The sequence below is a fragment of the Callithrix jacchus genome, chromosome 12, assembly GCF_049354715.1.
Source record: "Callithrix jacchus isolate 240 chromosome 12, calJac240_pri, whole genome shotgun sequence".
Classification (NCBI taxonomy): Eukaryota; Metazoa; Chordata; class Mammalia; order Primates; family Cebidae; genus Callithrix; species Callithrix jacchus.
In genome coordinates, this window is record NC_133513.1 from 46,535,402 (window position 1) to 46,553,650 (window position 18,249).

General features: G+C 45.0%; 1 long non-coding RNA gene across 1 annotated transcript; it reads left to right on the forward strand.

Annotated features, from left to right (window-relative positions):
• The first annotated feature begins 11,501 nt into the window (after window positions 1-11,501).
• Window positions 11,502-15,924, forward strand: LOC144578821 (uncharacterized). The gene is made up of 3 exons (XR_013525255.1): window positions 11,502-11,656; window positions 14,656-14,767; window positions 15,560-15,924. It is a non-coding gene; the product is annotated as an uncharacterized LOC144578821 (long non-coding RNA).
• The last annotated feature ends 2,325 nt before the right edge of the window (window positions 15,925-18,249 follow it).

Here is an 18,249-nt window from a genome sequence, read left to right on the forward strand (position 1 = left end):
GTTATATTTCACATAATTTAAAAAATTTGTCTTCATTTTTCCAGCATATTCTCAATTATTTCAGAGATATTCTGTGAGGAGATAACATTTCTCAATCCTTGTGTGTCCAGATATACCTATTTTTTACTTCCTTCTTGAATATTAGTTGGCTGGATATAGAATTTCAGGCTCAAAGAACTTTCCTTAGAATTTTGAAGATTTGCCTGTTTATTCCGGTTTATTACTATTCTGTTTTTGGTATAATATGCTTCCAATGAGAAATCTAATGCCAGTCGGATTTTCATTCCACTCTGGATGAGTTTTAAAATATATATGTCGAAGTTTTTGAGGAACATATATGTGTGTGTGTGTGTGTGTGTGTGTGTGTGTGTGTATGTGTGTCTGAAATGTGATCATTATGTTCTAGGTGTGTGTCTTTTATTTGCAAACGGCTTAGTCCTTGGTGAGCTCCTTTAGTCTGAATATAATCATTCTTCATTATGAGAGTTTTTCTTTTCATTTCTTTGGTTACTTCACAGTCCCCTCTTCCCCAGCCAATTCTCTCTAAATGCTATTTCTGAAACTCATAGGTATAATCTTGCAGTTTTAACTCCACATGTCCCTTATTTTCCATTTTTTTCTTGTATATCGCCACATGACAAACTACTGCAACGTTTACTGGCTTAAAATGACAACAATTTATTATGACTCATGATTCTGAGGCTGCCCGGGCTGTTTCTGCTCTATGTCACCTTGGCTGGGCTCCTTCAGGCATCTGCGTTCAGCTGGGAGCTCAGCTGGGTCACCAAGGTTCCTTTTCCTGTGACTTCTTTCTCCACACAGTGCCATCCTTCAGAGCCTCTCCACATGGTCCTTTTCTCCAACAGGGTTGCCTGAATTTTCTTACAGTGGGGCAACTGGGTTTTGAGAGGGGCATTCAGAGTTGAAGCCTCTGCATCAACCCTGCTAATGTTTTGTTAGCCAAAGTAAGTGACATATATTACATGGTCAAGCCCAGATCCGCAAGGGAGGTTATTCTTCAAGGAATTAAGAGTTGAGAAGGAGGGTTTTTTTTTAGACTAACAATGTAATAGCCAACCAAAGTTGTGGTGCTAGTGGCTCACCTTTTGAATGAAACATTTTTACTGTCTCCTTGGAGGTTTAATGCCTACCCAGAGACACTGGCAGAGACACTGCCCAGTTTCTCTTAGAGCCTTCATTCTCTGGTGCAGTCCTTGGGTGCTGGGTCGGAGGTGCTCACCTGCCTCGGGTTTCCCAATTAATCTTCTTGTTAGGTGCTTTGCCGTTCTCTTGCTCTTCTGCTGTCTTTTGTTTCTTGAACTCACAGTATCCCAGTCTACCTGTGTAGTTCTAGGCACCAGGGCCCTTTTTCTTAGCTGTACCCTTCTTAATCTTCTGCCCTTCTTATCTCTCCCACTGGAGACATGATGCAGCTCTTTGAGAAAGATAAATAGAGTTTTCTGCCAGAAATAGGTTTACCTTTATTTCTTTTTCCCCAAAAGGTGTATTGCTAAGTCTTTGTGATTTAAATAATCACATTTAAATTACATTTAGCAAATATTTGCTGAGTGACCCAATTAATGTGGAAGAATTTATTGGTTGGGCTTAATGAAGTCTATTATTGCAAGCACTAGTGATGAGAGCAACCTGGGAAGTCACCTAGACTAGTGAGTCTTAAACATTGCTTAAATCCATCAATGGCTTCCCATGGCACTTACGATGAAGTCCAGCTTTCTTGATATTTCACTACTGACCTTTTCTGGCATACAAAGTGCTTAATTCCATGGTCCCGTCTCCTATTCTCACTGATTTCCTCTTTCATTTCCCACTGATCTTTATTCAGCTCTTCAAATGTGTCACTGTCTTTGAATTCTGGCCTCTGTACATGGAAGGCTTTCTACCTGGAAGGGTCTCCTCTCTTCAGTAGCTAGTTAACCCTTTCACATCCTTTAGATCCTTTGTTACTGAAACATCAGCCATGACTTCTCTGCATTGCCAATGCTGGGTTCAAATCCTCTCCAACAGGCTGTAAAATCCTCCTGTAGGAGCACTTATCATACTGCATGGTAATTGCCTATGTCTTGTCTGGTTCACTCAACTGGCTATATGTTCTCGGAGGTCAGAAACTATGCTGGGTGTCCCAGCCTGTAGCACATTATTGAATACCCTGTCTATTACTGTGTCTGGCACATGGAAGACATGTGGGAACTATTTTTCGAATGAGTGATTGCATTCATGTGCTTCAGGCAACTTTTACAAAATTTGGAGAAATTTTGCATTATTAGCCTACAGTTAAACATCATGAGGAGTTTCTGTAATGCCTTTATATGCAGTAGTTTCTCCTTCTCCAGGGTTTTGGTTTCTACAGTTTCAGTACAATAAGATATTGAGAGAGAGAGAAAGTGCACATTCATGTAACTTTTATTGCAGGGTATAGTTGTAATGGTTCTATTTTATTATTAGTTATTGTTGCTACTCTCCAACTCTGCCTAATTAGTAAAATAAATGCAATCGTAACTATGTATGTATAGGAAAAAATGTAGGGTGTAGTATTATCTGCAGCTTCAGGCATCCGCTAGGAGTCTTAGAATCTAACCCCTCACCCTGCCTCCCTGGCAAAGATAAAAGGGGACTATTATGTTAGGATTTGAAAAAAATTTCCAATTGAAACAGAGTTCTGTTATTAAAAGATATTGAAAATCATGGCCTGGAATCGTGCTTTCATTTCACAGATACGGACTGGATTCCAGTATGGGAGTGACTTACAAAGTCTCACATCCTCATGAATGGCAAAGTTGAAGCTAAGCCATCATGCTGGCTCCTCTGTGACAAAGCCTTTATGACGGACTGGGTAGCATCACTGCCACATCTGATGCCCCATTCCCTGAGATGCAGCCTTCAGTGTTCTGATTTAGCTCTCAAGGTGGTACCCACATAGTCCCCATTTTTCCCACCAAAGCAGGGATGAAGACTGTCTCTGAAAAAGTTCCTTCATCAGTGCTATTTTTTAGGATGCCTGATCAGCAAATCCTAATGGAGCTTGTCCAGAAAAGGCTCAGCAAGCCTACCAATATCATCTTAGTACTTGGAAGGAAGCTTAATAATCTCTGTAGCAGATTCCAAAGCCCTTGCTTTAGAATTTTTGTGAGTATTAGACATCACAAACAGAGATAGGAAGCATGGTTTTTCTCATCCTGTTTTATTGCTAAGGAAACTGAGACTAGAGGGGTGATGTGAGCTGCTCAAAATAGGACACAGACAACGACGAGAAGAACCAGGAAAGAACAGGCACACATTGGCATCTTTCCTGGTTAGGAAAGATTGCACTGCTGTTAACCGATCAGCTTAACAAGTACCTGATGTTCCCCTTGACAAGAGGCAAACTACAACACAAATCAGCACAACACAAAAAGTGCTTGTTTATGTTAACTAGTGCCTTCCCCATTTTTGACATGCCATGGGAAATATTGTGGTTGCTGTGCTGTGCTGAGGTGCACAACTCAGGTCCCCTTCAGGACCAAGGCACTCAGCCCCCCAGCTTCCTTCACAGTAGCATCCTTCTCTGGGGACTCCTTTTGATGGAGTGAGTTTCCTTGTTCAAGTTTATGTCTCCACTATGGGGACAGCCTGCAGCCAGTGCTGGTGGATGCAGGTGTACAAAGACCTGTTTCCAGGGCCTTTGTGTGGGAAAAATCCAATTTGAGAGCTCCTTGGGAGATCAGCTGAGAGATGATGTAACTGCATAGAAACATGACTTCTCCCTTTGCCCAATTCTGCTCTTTCACTTTTTTCTAAAATTTAATTCACTTTTAAAAATTGTACATATTTATAATGTGCAACATGATGCTATTATTATGTATGTATAATTGTGGAATGACCAAATCATGCAAAGCAACATATGCATTATCTCGCACACTTATCTTTTATGGTAGCAGAAACAAATTCCGCTCCACAATTTGCAAGTCTACAATACGTTGTGGCCAGGAGGTATGGCATATATCTATAATCCCAGCATTTTGAGAGGCTAGGGAGAAGGATTACTTGAGCCTAGAAGTTTGAGACCAACTTGGGCAACCTAGTGAGACCCATCTCTACAAAATATGCAGTACATTGTTATTAACTATAATCACCATGTCGTACAAAAGATCTGAACTTATACTTCCCATATAACAGAAATTTTGTATCCTTTGATCAGTATTTCTCAATTCTTCCCCTTCTTTTTTAAAAAATGCAAATATAAGTGAGATCATGCAGTATTTGTCTTTCTGTGACTGGCTTGTTTCACTTATAAAACTGTCCTCCAGGTATCCATGTTGTTGCAGATGACAGGATTTCCTTCTTTTTAAAGGCCAGATTGTATTCCGCTGCATATAATACCATGTTTTCTTTACCCATTTAGCCATTGATGGACACTTAGGTTGATTCTATATCTTAGCTCTTGTGAGTAATGCTGCAATGAATATGGGAGTGTGGTATCTTTTCTACAAACTGATTTCATTTTCTTTGATTATACACCCAAACGTGGAATTCCTGGGTCATATGGTAGTTCTATTTTTAATATTCTGAGGAGCCTCCATACTGTTTTTATAATGGCTGTATTAATTTACATTTCCACCAACAATGTGCCAATATTTAGCTTTTTCCCGCATCTTCTTCAACACTTGTTATCTCTTGTCTTTTTGACAATATCCATTCTAACAGGTGTGAAGTGATATCTTATTGTGGTTTTATTTTGCATTTCCCTGATGATTAGTGATGTTGAATATGTAAAAAATATACTTGGCCATTTGTATAGAAATGTCTTTTCATGTTCTTTGCCAATTTTTAAATTGGGTGTTTTGTTTTCTAGCTATTGAGTTGTTTGAGTTCCTTATGTATTTTGGATATTAACACCTTATCAGATGTGTGATTTACAAATATTGCCCCCATTCTGTAGATTCTCTGTTCACTCTGTTGGTTGTTTCTTTCACTGTGCAGAAGCTTTTTTATTTTATGCAATCCTATTTGACTATTTTTGCTTTTGTTACCTGTGCCTTCGGGTTCATATCCAAAAAAACCTTCGGCCAGGCCAAAGTTATAAAGGTTTCCCTCCATGTTTCTCCTTTACTTTCTTACATGAGTCAGTTCTGACTACATTCCCCAATAAATATCCTTATTGAAATCGGGGTCTATTTCCTAGGAACTCAAACCTCACAAGAGATGCCAATGAGCTGAACACTGCCCAGTCCCAAAAGGGAGTTTTTCTCTATCATCAAATCAAGAGAAGAGGAGCTTCAAACAATCACAAAGAAGATACTGTAAGTTGGAGACTATAAAGGCTGAAACCTAACTTATAACTGAAGAAAATGACAGGTGGGAGGCTTTCTGGGGTTGCCCAAGATGGCTTGCAAGGAGATAGGAGGGGGAATGAGCTGCGGATGTTGTGCCCTGGGAAATGAGACGAACTTTGGATAGCTTGAAAAGTTCTTCACCCAAAATGCTGGCCTTGAGGCAGACGGTGACCCCTCTCTTGTGCATTGCCTGTGCCAGGAGCTTAAGGCATGGTTCTATTGGTGAGGTTGAAGAGGCAATATCCGTACCAGCAATCTGCATATGGGAAATCTCATCTCTGGCACTGAGGGTCTTTGAAGAATCTCCCAAAATGCCCCCACAGGACAAAAGAGCCAATAATTGGGTGTTTGCCATGACTAAGGGAATCAAAAAACCCAGAAAAGACCAGAGATATGATCAGGCTTAAAAGACACTTTGACTTTCTGCACTTCTCTCATTGCTCTTCCCTATTTACCACCATCAGAAGAACCAGTAGCAACATGGTCCACGGGAGTTCTCCCACGTTCTCTCATTCCAGTGAGAACAAGGCAAAACAAACAAACAAAAACCTCAAACCTTCCAAAGACTGTAACTACCCTCTTTTCCCACCATGGGCTTTCTCTCTTGTCTCTAATACGGTGGTCTGGGATGAGCACTTTAAGTTTTGGTATTCAGATTGATTGGCCTTTTTTGCTCCTGAACATGAGGATGCTTGTTAATTCCTGAGACTGGCTGAGAAAGTGCTGGCATCTCCCTGAGATTTTATCCAGGAACAGAGAGGTATTATATGTCTGAGCAGGTATAGAAGAGATCAGATGAAAAGAGAAAAATTTGTTTTCTTCTTGCACTGTGCTGAGTCCAGCTCCTTCAATAAATAGGTTACATTTACCTTTCTTTTTTATTAATTTCCTGCTGACACCATAGTGAGGGCAGAAGGCAGTGTGTAAATCTTTTTTTCTGGAAAGTTTTTAAATTTTTTTTTTTTTTTTGAGATGAAGTCTCATTCTGTTGCTCAGGCTGGGGAGCAATGGCATGATCACAGCTCACTGCAGCCTCGACCTCTCTGGGCTCAGGTGATCCTTTCACCTCAGCCTCCCAAGTAGCTGAAACTACTACTACAAGTGTGTGCCACCACACCCAGGTAACTTTGGTATTTTTTGCAGAGAAAATGACCCTCTTTGTTGCCCAGGCTGGTCTTGAACTCCTGGGCTCAAGTGATCTGCCTCCTTTACCCTCCCAAAGTGCTGAGATTACAGACATGTGCTACCACACTTGGACTGGAAGCTTTTCTTAGAGCAGTATTTCCCCAAGTGTGTCCCATATTCTGTCTGATGTTAATGAGTATTGAAAAGAGTTTTCCGGGGCCAAATAATCTGGGAACCACTGGGTTAAATAAAGCTCAGTGGAATTCTTATCGCAGGCCTTCTCAGAGCCTTTAAAATAATAACATGCATTGTGATTCTAAGATAGGATTCTCAATGGAAATTCATTTGATAGCTAAATAATTTAGCTGGTGAGTGTCTTTTAGGCCTAGTGTTTCTGGAAACACTTAGGAATAGATACATTTTCGGATCATTCTCTTTCCTATCCCAGTAGGTTAGAGCAGTGCTTTCTGGTAGCAATTGTGTTGCAGTATAATATGTTGAGATATTGCCATAGTCAGCCGGGCCTGCTGTAACAAAAATACCATAGACTTAAATAAAGAACATTTCTGTCTCACAATGGAGACTAGGAAGTCCAAGATCAAAGTACTAGAAGATTCTGTGTCTGGTGAGGGTTTTCTTCATGGTTCATAGATGGCCATGATCTCATGGTGGATATGTCCTCACAGGGTGAAAATGGGGCTCTGCGCCATTCATCCCTTTACAAGGAAACCAGTCCCATTATGTGGGCTCCAGCATAATGACCTAATTATCTCTCAAGGGTCCTATTTCCATATACTACCACATTGGGGATTAGATTTCAACATATAGATTTTGCGAGGACATAAACAGTAAGTCCACAATAGATATTAATTGAGAGTTTCAGCTTTATTTATCAGCCTAGGTATTCCATGTAGCAATTTTGGGTCTGCTTTTTTAATTTTTCTTTTGAGATGAAGTCTCTCTCTGTTGCCCAGGCTAGAGTACAGTGGCGTGATCTCGGCTCACTGCAACCTCTGCCTCCCGGGTTCAAGTGATTCTCCTTCTTCAGCCTCCTGAGCAGCTGGGATTACAGATGCCTATCACCATGCCTGGCTATTTTTTTTGTATTTTTGGTAGAGACAGGGTTTCACCATATTGGCCAGGCTGGTCTTGAACTCCTAACCTCAGGTGATCCACCTGCCCTGGACTCCCAAAGTGCTGATATTACAGGCATAAGCCACTGTGCCCGGCCTAGGTCTGCTCTTAACTCACCAGCTTAAGTTACCTGCTCTTAACTCACTCACTGGGCATGGGGGCTTCCTCTAGACGGGCCGCCATCCATGTTCTCAAGCTGTGCACTGCAGAGGATTCATGGAAACACGGGTGGGAAGGGCAGCGCCACTGGAGCTGGGCAATGCGTAGTCCATTTTTCTGTGAGGCTGTTCTGTGGCATTCTTTCTGGAAACGGAGCAAGTCCTGCTTGCTCTTTCACCCCCGAACCTGTTCAGGGATTCTCTAGCCCGCCATCCCGAGCTCTCCACCAACCTCTGTGCCATCTTCTCCTCTTCTGATCCTCTTCCTGAAGCATACTCTCTACGTTCTGGAGTTTAGTCACATGGCCTTTTAGTACAGACTTACTTGGGGTAGGGGGCATGGCTTAGGGCATCAAGCAGTTTTGTTACAGGGCTCCAAACCCTCTGGATTCAGGCAAGGACAGAGACACCACTCAGAGAAAGTTGAGCACGGATGAGAACACTTTGTCATTGAAACACAGAGCCTGGAGGAGAAAATATCACATGGCTAGAAAATTCTTTTTAAGGTTCAACTTATTATTTCCTCAATCCCACACATGTAACTTTTGCCCTTGCTGTAGAAATCCTACTGATTTATAATAAGCCTCTGCTCATGGAAGGGAAATGAGAGCGCAGAGCACACGGCTGAGTTATTGCGCTTCTTGCTAATATTTGGTGCAGCTTGGGAAATTATTGCAGAAAGCTTGCTGCCCTCTGCGGGCTTTGGGGAACTTCCCAGAAGCCAGATCTTGCAGCGGCACCTCCCTCATCCCTCCACTTGGTGTCTCACTTCCTCTGAGATGCTCGGGTGCTCCCTGAGCTGCCAGGTGCCCCAGGCTGAAGAAATTATGGCCTGATTTAGGAGTTAAAAAAAAAAAAAAAATCCTGCGTGCATCTCAACAGAAGAACAGAGTGTCTACAAAGCAAGCAACATCTCTTTGCCTTAGATTTTGCTTCAGAACAGAATCACCATCTCCCGAAGCTTAAATAAAGAAGGTCATGACCCTAGAATCCTGTGTTCAGCTAAATTGTCATTGATGTGTGAAGCCATAAGAAGAAAGAAAAAAAAAAGCACTTAGGGAAACGCAATGGTGTAGAAAGTGTGCCGCTTTCTTATGCTTCCTGGAAACTGTGCTAAGATGTATTTCACCTGACTCACAGATACACCAAGGATTCAAAAGCTGGTGATATTGTATGCGGCAAAGAAAATCTCATTATGGTCCAGAGAGTACAAATGGCACAAGCCACATTTTCTGACTGGGATATGATAGAATGAAAAAATTCTAAAAACCTGTAATAAATGGAATAAGAAATAATTTTCAGAAATGTCTATTGGAAGGAAGATGAAATAAAAATTCAGTTATATTTAGGAAATGAGAAATTTGATACCAATGAAAACATTTCATAATTGAATCATTGTCATTTCATTTGTGAATGAGAAGTTACTATCTAGGGTGACTCTTTTGCCAGAGGAAAGGACAGGACAAGGACAGAGGTCTGCACCCTCCCCTGAGAAAATGTCCACCCACCCACCCAAGAGAAGCATTGTCATCTGAATTGCCCCACAACGGGGAGGCTTCAGGGAGGGCAGAGGAACTCATCTGATAGGAGTTAGCTGAGAAGGAAGAAAAAGAACATCAGGGATGTCTCCTTGAGGGGAAAGAGACAAACTGGAATCAAAGGTGCCGAAAGAGCCAAAGAAATGCCCGCGGGCCTTGAGATTCAGACTCCATCTCCAAATCTCTGTTTGGCTAACTCACCTGAGTGGTAAGTGACCTTCCAAGAAGCACACCCATCTGGTGGAGCAGCTGAATTGGCCCTTGGCAATTGCCTGTGCCACCTGCTTAAGGACATCACCGAAGTCTACCTGAAGTCCCTTTGGAGCTCCTCTGACCCATTCCCGCTCTTCTGACCCATTCCTGAGTCCAAGAGTAGAAAGCCCAGGGGAAAGTATGAAACGCTGCCACAGAGGCCCCAGGTCTCTGCCAGTCCTCTCCTGTCAGGCTGCTGTCTGCAGCTTTGCCTGCTCTAACCAGCACCGCATCCCAGGACTGGGCAGGGGCCACGTTTCCACCTTACACCACATTATCCCTTTCCTCACCCTACACCCACAAGACTGTGCTAATCTGGCAGTGGCCACGGTATGGAGGGCTGGCAAGAGCCCATACAGGGGGGCTTGGGCAGTCTTACAAGATGAAATCCTGAGGCTGACTGATGCTCAGAATGTGACCATGTCTCTCAAGGGAAGTGCTGCTGCTTGCAGGGTCACCCAGGGACTTGAGCACCCTGGCTTCTTGAGAAACACACAGACAGGGCTCCTGGTTGTACCAGATGTGCCAGCTGTAGAAGTGCATGGCCTCTGGGCACATGAGGCCAGAGCCCCAGCCCCAATCCACCCTGCCACTGCTGTTGGTGTTGCTGTAGCAGCTTGGGGTAAGGATCCTCATGGATAGGCCTGCTGGAATGTGGTCGTTGGGCATGGAGGAACCCCCAATACCTATTGCATCTTCCTCTGGGCCTGTCTTCTCAATGTTCTACTCAACTTCAGCCTCACATCCTGTCCTTCACCTTTCAAATGCCAGCCAGAAATTGATCTTTCTACTACACCAATCTGTCCTTTAAATTCTTCAGGACCTGCCCATTTTTCCTTTGAATAATGTTGAAATGCCTTAAGGAGAGACTACAGGATTCAGTACTTCCTTGCCAGGGTTACTTTGCCCCTTTTTTCTTCAAACTCCATTCTCCAGCCTTTCTGAATGACTTGGTGTTTCTCTCTTTAGGCTGTTACTCTCACACTCTTCTCCCTTTCTGATCAGACATCTCTATCCTTCTTCATCTGGGTGAGTAGCATCATCTCTTCCTACAGGTCTCCGCTTAGGCATTGCTCAAGCTGTGAAGCCTTCCTTGGTTCCCAAAACCTGATGCAGATGCCTTTTCTGAGCTCTGGAAGCATATTCCGCCTCCCCCATCTCAGCAGATACCACATTAAATTGTATTTTCTTATTTTCTGGCACACCATTCCTACTTGACCATAAATTCTACTTAGGCAAAAGCTTTCTTCTAATTTTTAAAATTTACTCGTTTAGATCCTGCTCCTTATTTATGTACCTGGCACATAACTGATGCTCAGCAAATACTTGCAGAATCACAGGATTAATGGCAGATGCATGGTAGTCCTCCTGCACTTGCCACAGGAGAAGGGCAGCACTCTGGAGGTTGCCTATCTCCTGTAGGTTCCAGAACCCTCAGTGAGGGAGCTGGCTCCGTTGGGAGTTCATGCTTACCTGGGTACAGCTTTGTCCCAGAACCCCAGAGGCATATATGAAGAGGGTAGGGTACATAAGTGGCAGCAGTGTCCCCAGGTGAGCCCTACTTTGCAGAGTTTTTTAGTGTGACTGTGCCCACATCCAAATGCCTTTGGTGTACAATTGCAACATACAGCTGGGCCATTCTTAAAATAACTGAGGCTCCCCCAAGGAGTTTGTATTTCTGAACTTGACAAGATCCAAAGGGACCAAACAGAACATTGAAATATTTCCCTCCGTTTGTTTCTGTTTATGTCAGAACTCCAAGGTGGTGGGAAATTTGGACTGTGCCAAGGGAAGTCCAGGTTGGAGAAGTTAATCCCTGCCATGTTTCAAGTTACACGTGGCCAGCAAATACCCAAAGAAATGGGAACTGTAGCAGAGAATGTAGCGTTTTCTCCATTTCCATTTCCCCACACCCCCAGGACACACAGCTTAATTATGCATTTGTTCTCCTTGCAGGTCTGTGTGAGTTTTGGCAGGTGGAAGGTTGACGGCAGTGATGTGTGTCATTTCCAGTCCTGGCACCTAAATAACTCCTGTGTGTGCTCCTTGGTGGCTCACTCTTGCCTTGTTGGCCAACCAGATGCAGAAGATCCAGCATCGAGTCCTCCAGGACTCCAAGGTATTTAGGAGAGAGAGGAGCAACTAAATGCAGGGAGCTTGGGCCCCTGGAGGAATGCCTGGAGCTGAACAGCTCTTCCTCATCCCTCCTTTCTGCTGATTCAGTGTGGTCTGTGATGTGAGCAAGAGACAAACCTTTGCTGTATTAAGCCACTGAGACTGGTGGGGGGTAGGGGTGATTATTTGTGAAAGCATTAAGCCTGCTCTAAATCAACAACCTTCTAGCCTCTGTCGTCTCTAGGTTATTGCTACTGTCCTAGCTTCCTCAATTTCCTATTTTATTCCCGGTACTTAGAAGACAAGAGTAAAAACAGAGTCCCTTGTACAGGAGGGTTGCAGATACTGGAAGTTCAAGGACAAAGGAGGGGTCTTGAATGTTGTTAGCCACATTGCTCCTCTGTGACTGATGTGCCCAGGCCTGCAGGAATCGCCTTCCCAGAGCATGGCTGCATGATACCTATTATTTCCAGATGGACTGGACTCCAAAGGAGAAAAGAGCTCTGCAGTGGCTGGGCCCTCCCATTTCTGCAGAAGCCACATGCCCTTGCACATCTGAGCACTAGAGACCATGTGTAGGGGACTGAGGCTACCCAGGTTTTGAAACACTGATTACTGTCTAAGCCACAAAGGAGAGTAACAGGTTCTTCTGCATTATGGTGAAGAATTTCAGCTTAGGAGTCAGAGAGATGTGGGCTTTAAGCCCTACTGTGATATTTCAGTTATTTTGTGCAATCTTAATATCTCTGAGTACCATTTACACACACACACACACACACACACACACACACACACACACCCCTACACACATACAAACCCCTTTATAGATCTCTCTATATATACCTAGAGAAACACCTATGTAGACTTCCATATAGGGACAGAAAAATTGAGATACTTGTTGCCCAGTCCTCAGTATTGTGCCTGATGCACAATATGCCCTAAATACATGGTAGCTTTGTCCATGGTAAGAAATACAATAATAACAACTGCTCACTGAGTGCTCCGGCGAGGCTTTACCTGTATTAACCATTAACCGTGCTAACTCATTTAACCCTTACAACAAGCATAGAAATTAAGTTCTATTATTAGCTCCGTCTTACAGTTGGAGAAACAGAAGCAGAATAATGCTCATTCTACAGGTCATACAGCTGGATACAGCTAGAGGGTTAGAGCAGACACTCCAGCTCACACAATCAAGAGTCCCTGCTCTGAAGGGAGCATCACACGCTGGGGTCTGTTGAGGGGACTAGGGGAGGGACAGCAGGGTGTGGGGAGTTGGGGAGGGATAACATGGGGAGAAATGCCAGATATAGGTGATGGGGGGATGGAGGCAGCAAACCACATTGCCATGTATATACTTATGCAACAATCCTGCATGTTCTGCACATGTACCCCAGAAACTTAAAAAAAACAAAAAGGCCCTGCTCTTGACTATTAGGTCAAGAAGATGAAGTGGAAAAGAAAGATGATAATGGTGATGATGCCATCATCTGGCTGCCTCAATTTTTCTGTGGACCCTTTGTTCACAGGAAAATCTTACTGTGCTGTGCCTTTTCCTTTCTCTCTGGCCTCCATGGCTCCTACCTTGGGCAGCTGAAGGGTCTTCAGATGCAAGAAAAGGGGCTCTTTCGACTCAACCCAAAGTGTCTAGCACTGGTGGCCCTGGTGCCAGCAGTGGCACCAGGGACCTGGCTTGGGCAGAAGCAGGCTGGAGCTTCCCTGTAAGGTGCACTGCTTCTCTTGCCCTCATCACCCCACTTCTCTTCTTAGGAAATGCCTGAGGAGGCACCACTCCTGTAGGGCTGTTTTGAAGGGGCTGGAAGTCTTCTCTGTCACCACCTTTACCTATCTGTCATCTGTCAATGTGACTGGAGAGGCCAAGACTTTCCTTGACTTCTGCCACTGCCTGTAGTTCATAGCCCACTCTCCCTGCTCCTCTCATAAGCAGTGCCAGCAACTTGGTATTCTAAGCAAAGCCTTGTTAGGGTCCCATCCAGCACGACTAGTGGTGCTGTCAGCTGGAGTCTTGTCAGTCCTTGCCCTCAGTGAAGGCCATTTTGCATGTGGACCCTGATGCTGGATACATGATGGTCGGCTCCAGTAGGCTTTGGTCTATCAGCCCATCCTAGGTGGCCAGGGGTGTCCCTCCAGGATTGGGGTATAATCTCTGTCTCAGCATCACCAGCACATGCTGTGGGGACAGCTGCCTCCTGGGGGATCAGCCTTCACCCTTCCCTGGTGCCATGGTCAGTCCAGCTGGGAGGTTGGTGCTGGAGCAGCATATTCTAGGGGTCCCAGGTTGCTGTGACCATTGCTAGGAACTGAGTTGAATCCCCTCAACATCTGTAAGTTAAAACCCTAACCCCCTGGCCGGGCGCCGTGGTTCACACCTATAATCTCAGCACTTTGGGAGGCCGAGGCGGGTGGATCATCTGAGATCAGGGGTTTGAGACCAACCTGGCCAACATAGCAAAACCCCATCTCTACTAAAAATACAAAAAATTAAATGGGTGTGGTGTCATGTGCCTGTAATCCCAGCTACTTGAGAGGCTGAGGCAGGAGAATCTCTTGGACCCGGGAGGTAGAGGTTGCAGTGAGCTGAGATTGTGCCATTGCACTCCAGTCTAGGCAACACAAGCGAAACTCTGTCTCCAAAAAACCAAAAAACAACAACAAAAAAGCCCTAACTCCCTATGTGACTGTATTTGGCAATAGCACTTTTATGGAAGTAATTAAAGTTAAATGAGGTTATAGGGTAGGGCCCTAATTCAATAGGATTAGTGGCCAGAAGAAGAACAAGAAGGGGAGGAGGAGGAGAAGGAGGAGGAGGAGGAGGAAGAGGAGGAGGAGGAGGAGGAGGAGGAGGAGGAAGAGGAGGAGGAGGAGGAGGAGGACGAGGAGGAAGAAGCAGAAGCAAAAGCAGCAGCAGGAGCAGAAGAAGAAGAGTGATACTTCTCTCTCTCTCTCTCTCTCTCTCTCTCCATGCACATGTATGGAAAAAAGGCCATGTGAGCACAATGAGAAGGTGGCCATCTCTAAGCCAGGAAGAGAGCCCTCACTCATCAGAACCTGACTGTGCTGACACTCTGATCTTGACCTTCCAGCCTCCAGAATGGTGAGAAATAAATGTCTGTGGTTTAGGCCATTTACTTCATGGTATTTTGTTATGACAGCCCAGGTTGACTGAGATAGCCACCTTCATCTGCACCAGAAATTTAGTGTGTTTTCACATGTGGGCTTTATAGTAAGAACGTCACTATTTTGACCTTATTTATTTTCAACCCTTGGTCCCAGGCTTATTTGCTGATACCCACAGCCTCTCCACTGTGCCTGTCACTGTGCCATGAACCATGCTTTCTGCTGTATACACCTTTGTGCTCACACGGAAAGTGAACTACTGAAACTTCTGCTGAGCTAGCCCTCATCTCTGCTCGTGTAACCAATAGCAGAAGCATAAATTCCACACTGTCAGTGGCACTTTACACTCCTCTGAATACATTTTCACGTGTTATTGAGCACTAGCTATTTGTGCAGGCATTGTTGTTGGTCCAAGTGAGGCAGTCATGAATGAGAGGAATGAGGTCCCTGATTTTGTAGAATCTATGTCCTAGTGACAGAGACACACAGGCACGCACACACGAACATGTGAACAGGATAACCTGGATAGTGTTAAGTGCTTAAGAAGAAAAAGAATTCAGGTAGTCAGATAAGCTTTCCTAAAAGAGGTGACATTTGACTTATCATCTGAATGAAAACAAGGTGCCTGCTGAGCCAGAGTTTGGAGAAAATGGTCTGGGGGAAGGAATAGCAACTGCAAATCCTTGAAGGTGGGAATGAGCTGGGGAAGCTTGGGGCTGACCTGAGCCATGGTGTTGGCAGTGATCCTGCCTTGGCTGTGCTCCTTCAGGACCTGGAATTGAAGACTTGATCTGCTGGCTCCAGCTGCTGCCAATCTTCCACAATGGATGCTGAGCAACGACTGCTCCCCTCAACCTAGGAGCTGTGAAGGCTAAGAGTCAAAGTGCAAGAATGGGAACGAGGCAGCAGTCACAGGCATTGGGGTCAAATACATGGCCTCAGGTAGATCCTGTGTTCCTCCTGGCACGCGCTGTCTGAAAGATATCTGCTCAAAGAGATAATGAGATAAGGATAACTTCAAAGAACTGGAAGAACTAACTAGTCCCATCTCTGAGGAGACTATTAATGAGCTGGGCTCTTGCTTCTTGTCTTTGATATTGATCTGGAGCATGCAGAGCAGCGAAAGGTGAGAGTTGAGACCATGCCTCTAAGGAATATCTAGGAATACCTGAGTTTTCCAAAGCATGAAGTGGGCAGATTGCCAGTCTGTGTCTTCTGGCTTCAGCCAGCTTCATATACTGTGTTCAGAGCGCTCACTATGAGGGGGTCTCTGAGCCAAGGACGGCCCCATCTTGCATTGCATTATACTTCAGAAGACATTATAGAAGGTGATGGGGGAGCTGGAGACACTTGCGCTCCTTATTTTAATATCTACTGCACCAGAATGACATGGGCCACAGGGGACCTGCAGGAGCTTTGGACTGTGGCCTCCCCACCACACACCCCTACCGGCTAATCTCCCAACAGGACAGATTTTTCCTGCCTGGCTCCCTGCCTCCTCACTCAAGGTCCATCTCCCTAGAGGGACAGCATTGCAGTCTTGAGCACAGGCAAGATCTGAGCATCATCATTTTCCTTTGGTTTTATATGAAGCAAACACCATTAAGGGGTCTTAGAGAGATGGGTTTGAATTTCATCTCTATAAATAACTGTGCGACTTTGAGCATGTCACTACACTTCTCAGAACCTCAGTTTTTGTTTTTGTTTTTTTTCTGTCAATTAGGTTGCTGTGAGGATTCTAAGAAATCGAGTTACCTAATGTGTGTAAGCCACCTACTGCTGAACCTCACACAGAGCAGACTGGATGTCCAGGTCTTCTAAATACTCTGCTTGCACTGCTGGGACAGGCCACTGCCATGACACCTGGCCCTCCCCGCTAACTGCTGAGAATGTCTTCAGTTTCCCACAAAAGAACCGTCAGCCTGATCAAAACATGGATCGTCTGCATCCCATGGATCTCATGATGGGCCACCCTGGCTCTTTCCGACAGAACACCAGACTTACCTCTCCCTCCTCGTTCCTTGGTGCTTGCTGCTTGCTGTCTGGGGAGAATTCTGCTACCAAATCAGGTATCTTCCCTGCCAGCTCAATCCTGTGACTTGGAGTCAGAAACCTCTGGATCCTATCCTTCAATGCAAGGTGAAGCTGGGGCTGAAAGTTAATGGGATCATGGCCCATCATGCCTCTTTTGAGGCCCATGGCTATCACTAACGCAGGGGACTGCCTAGATATCAGGGGAGCTGGCTTTCCCCCGTGTCTGAGAAGATCAGAGAGAGCCTGTCGCCTATGGTGACATTCAGGGCTGGCAATTACCCAACACAATACCCATCCACCCTCAACTTTAATACAGAAATCAGGTGTGTTGTGAAAGGGCCTGAAAAGGCTTTAATTTTCTCAGCCGTCTAAGGCTCCGTGCTGATTGAAGTGTCCCTGGTACAAAAGCAGTGTCCATCATGCGCTTTGCTGAATACAACACTTAGCCCAGCTGTGCAATCTTCCCCCGACAGCTTCACAATGGGGCTCAATCAAGGCTCAGAAGTTCTCCTCCCACCCCCTCAGGCCGCCTTCCCCTCCCCTCTCTCTGGGAGAAAGAACAAGTGCATTGTTGTTTCTCTGATGCTTATCATTGGACCTCAGGAGGTATCTGTAGATGCCTATGACCCTTGAGGCACTGCTCCTTAACCTTGCAACCCAGTTTTCTCGGCAGAAGGGTTAATAGACCATGGCATTCTCCACTCTGCTCCCCCTTGTAGCAATGGAAGTCGCAAAGCTGTTCCTTTGGCAGATTTGGAAATTTCTGCTTAAACTGCCAACCTGTGAGAGGTTGAGGTCTATTAAGTCTTTCTGCTAGTCCCAGAGCTGAGTAAGCTGGGACTGAGCGCCACAGGTATTAACTGGCAATCTGAACTTAAATGCCCCACTTAGATAAACAGCTCTGCAGAGGCAAGCTTGCTTTGCAGGCTGCCACAAGTAAATCAAGGAAGCACTGAGATGGCGCACGTTTCGGACCTCCCTTAGTGGTGTTTGGGGAGTCACCAAAGGAAGTGCTTAAAAGAAAAGAGGTTTCACAATGGATCCAGGTGGGCAAATTTAGTTGTCAGGGTGTCTTACTTTCTGCAAGAGTTGTCACAACTTTGGTGGCTTCGCAACAAGGCAGGCCACTGGGTGGCTAGAGGATGCTGGTATGGGGGCTCGGAGGACTAACTGAGCTTCAGGGTAATTCTCTGAAGTGGGGTCGCCAGTTGTCCACTCTGGAGACATGCAAAGAGGCGGGAGGACTCTGACCTCACCTTGTAAAAGCATCCAGGTTAGATAATGTGTCTGGTACATGCAAGAGGCCAGCCAGGAGTTGAAGTGGGGTGGGGTCTAGCCCACACAGGTAAAGGGGTGTTAATTTGTCTGTAAGATGTTGAAGTCCAAGACACGAGGGTAGTTGTCCCAAGCTGGGTTTCTGGACAC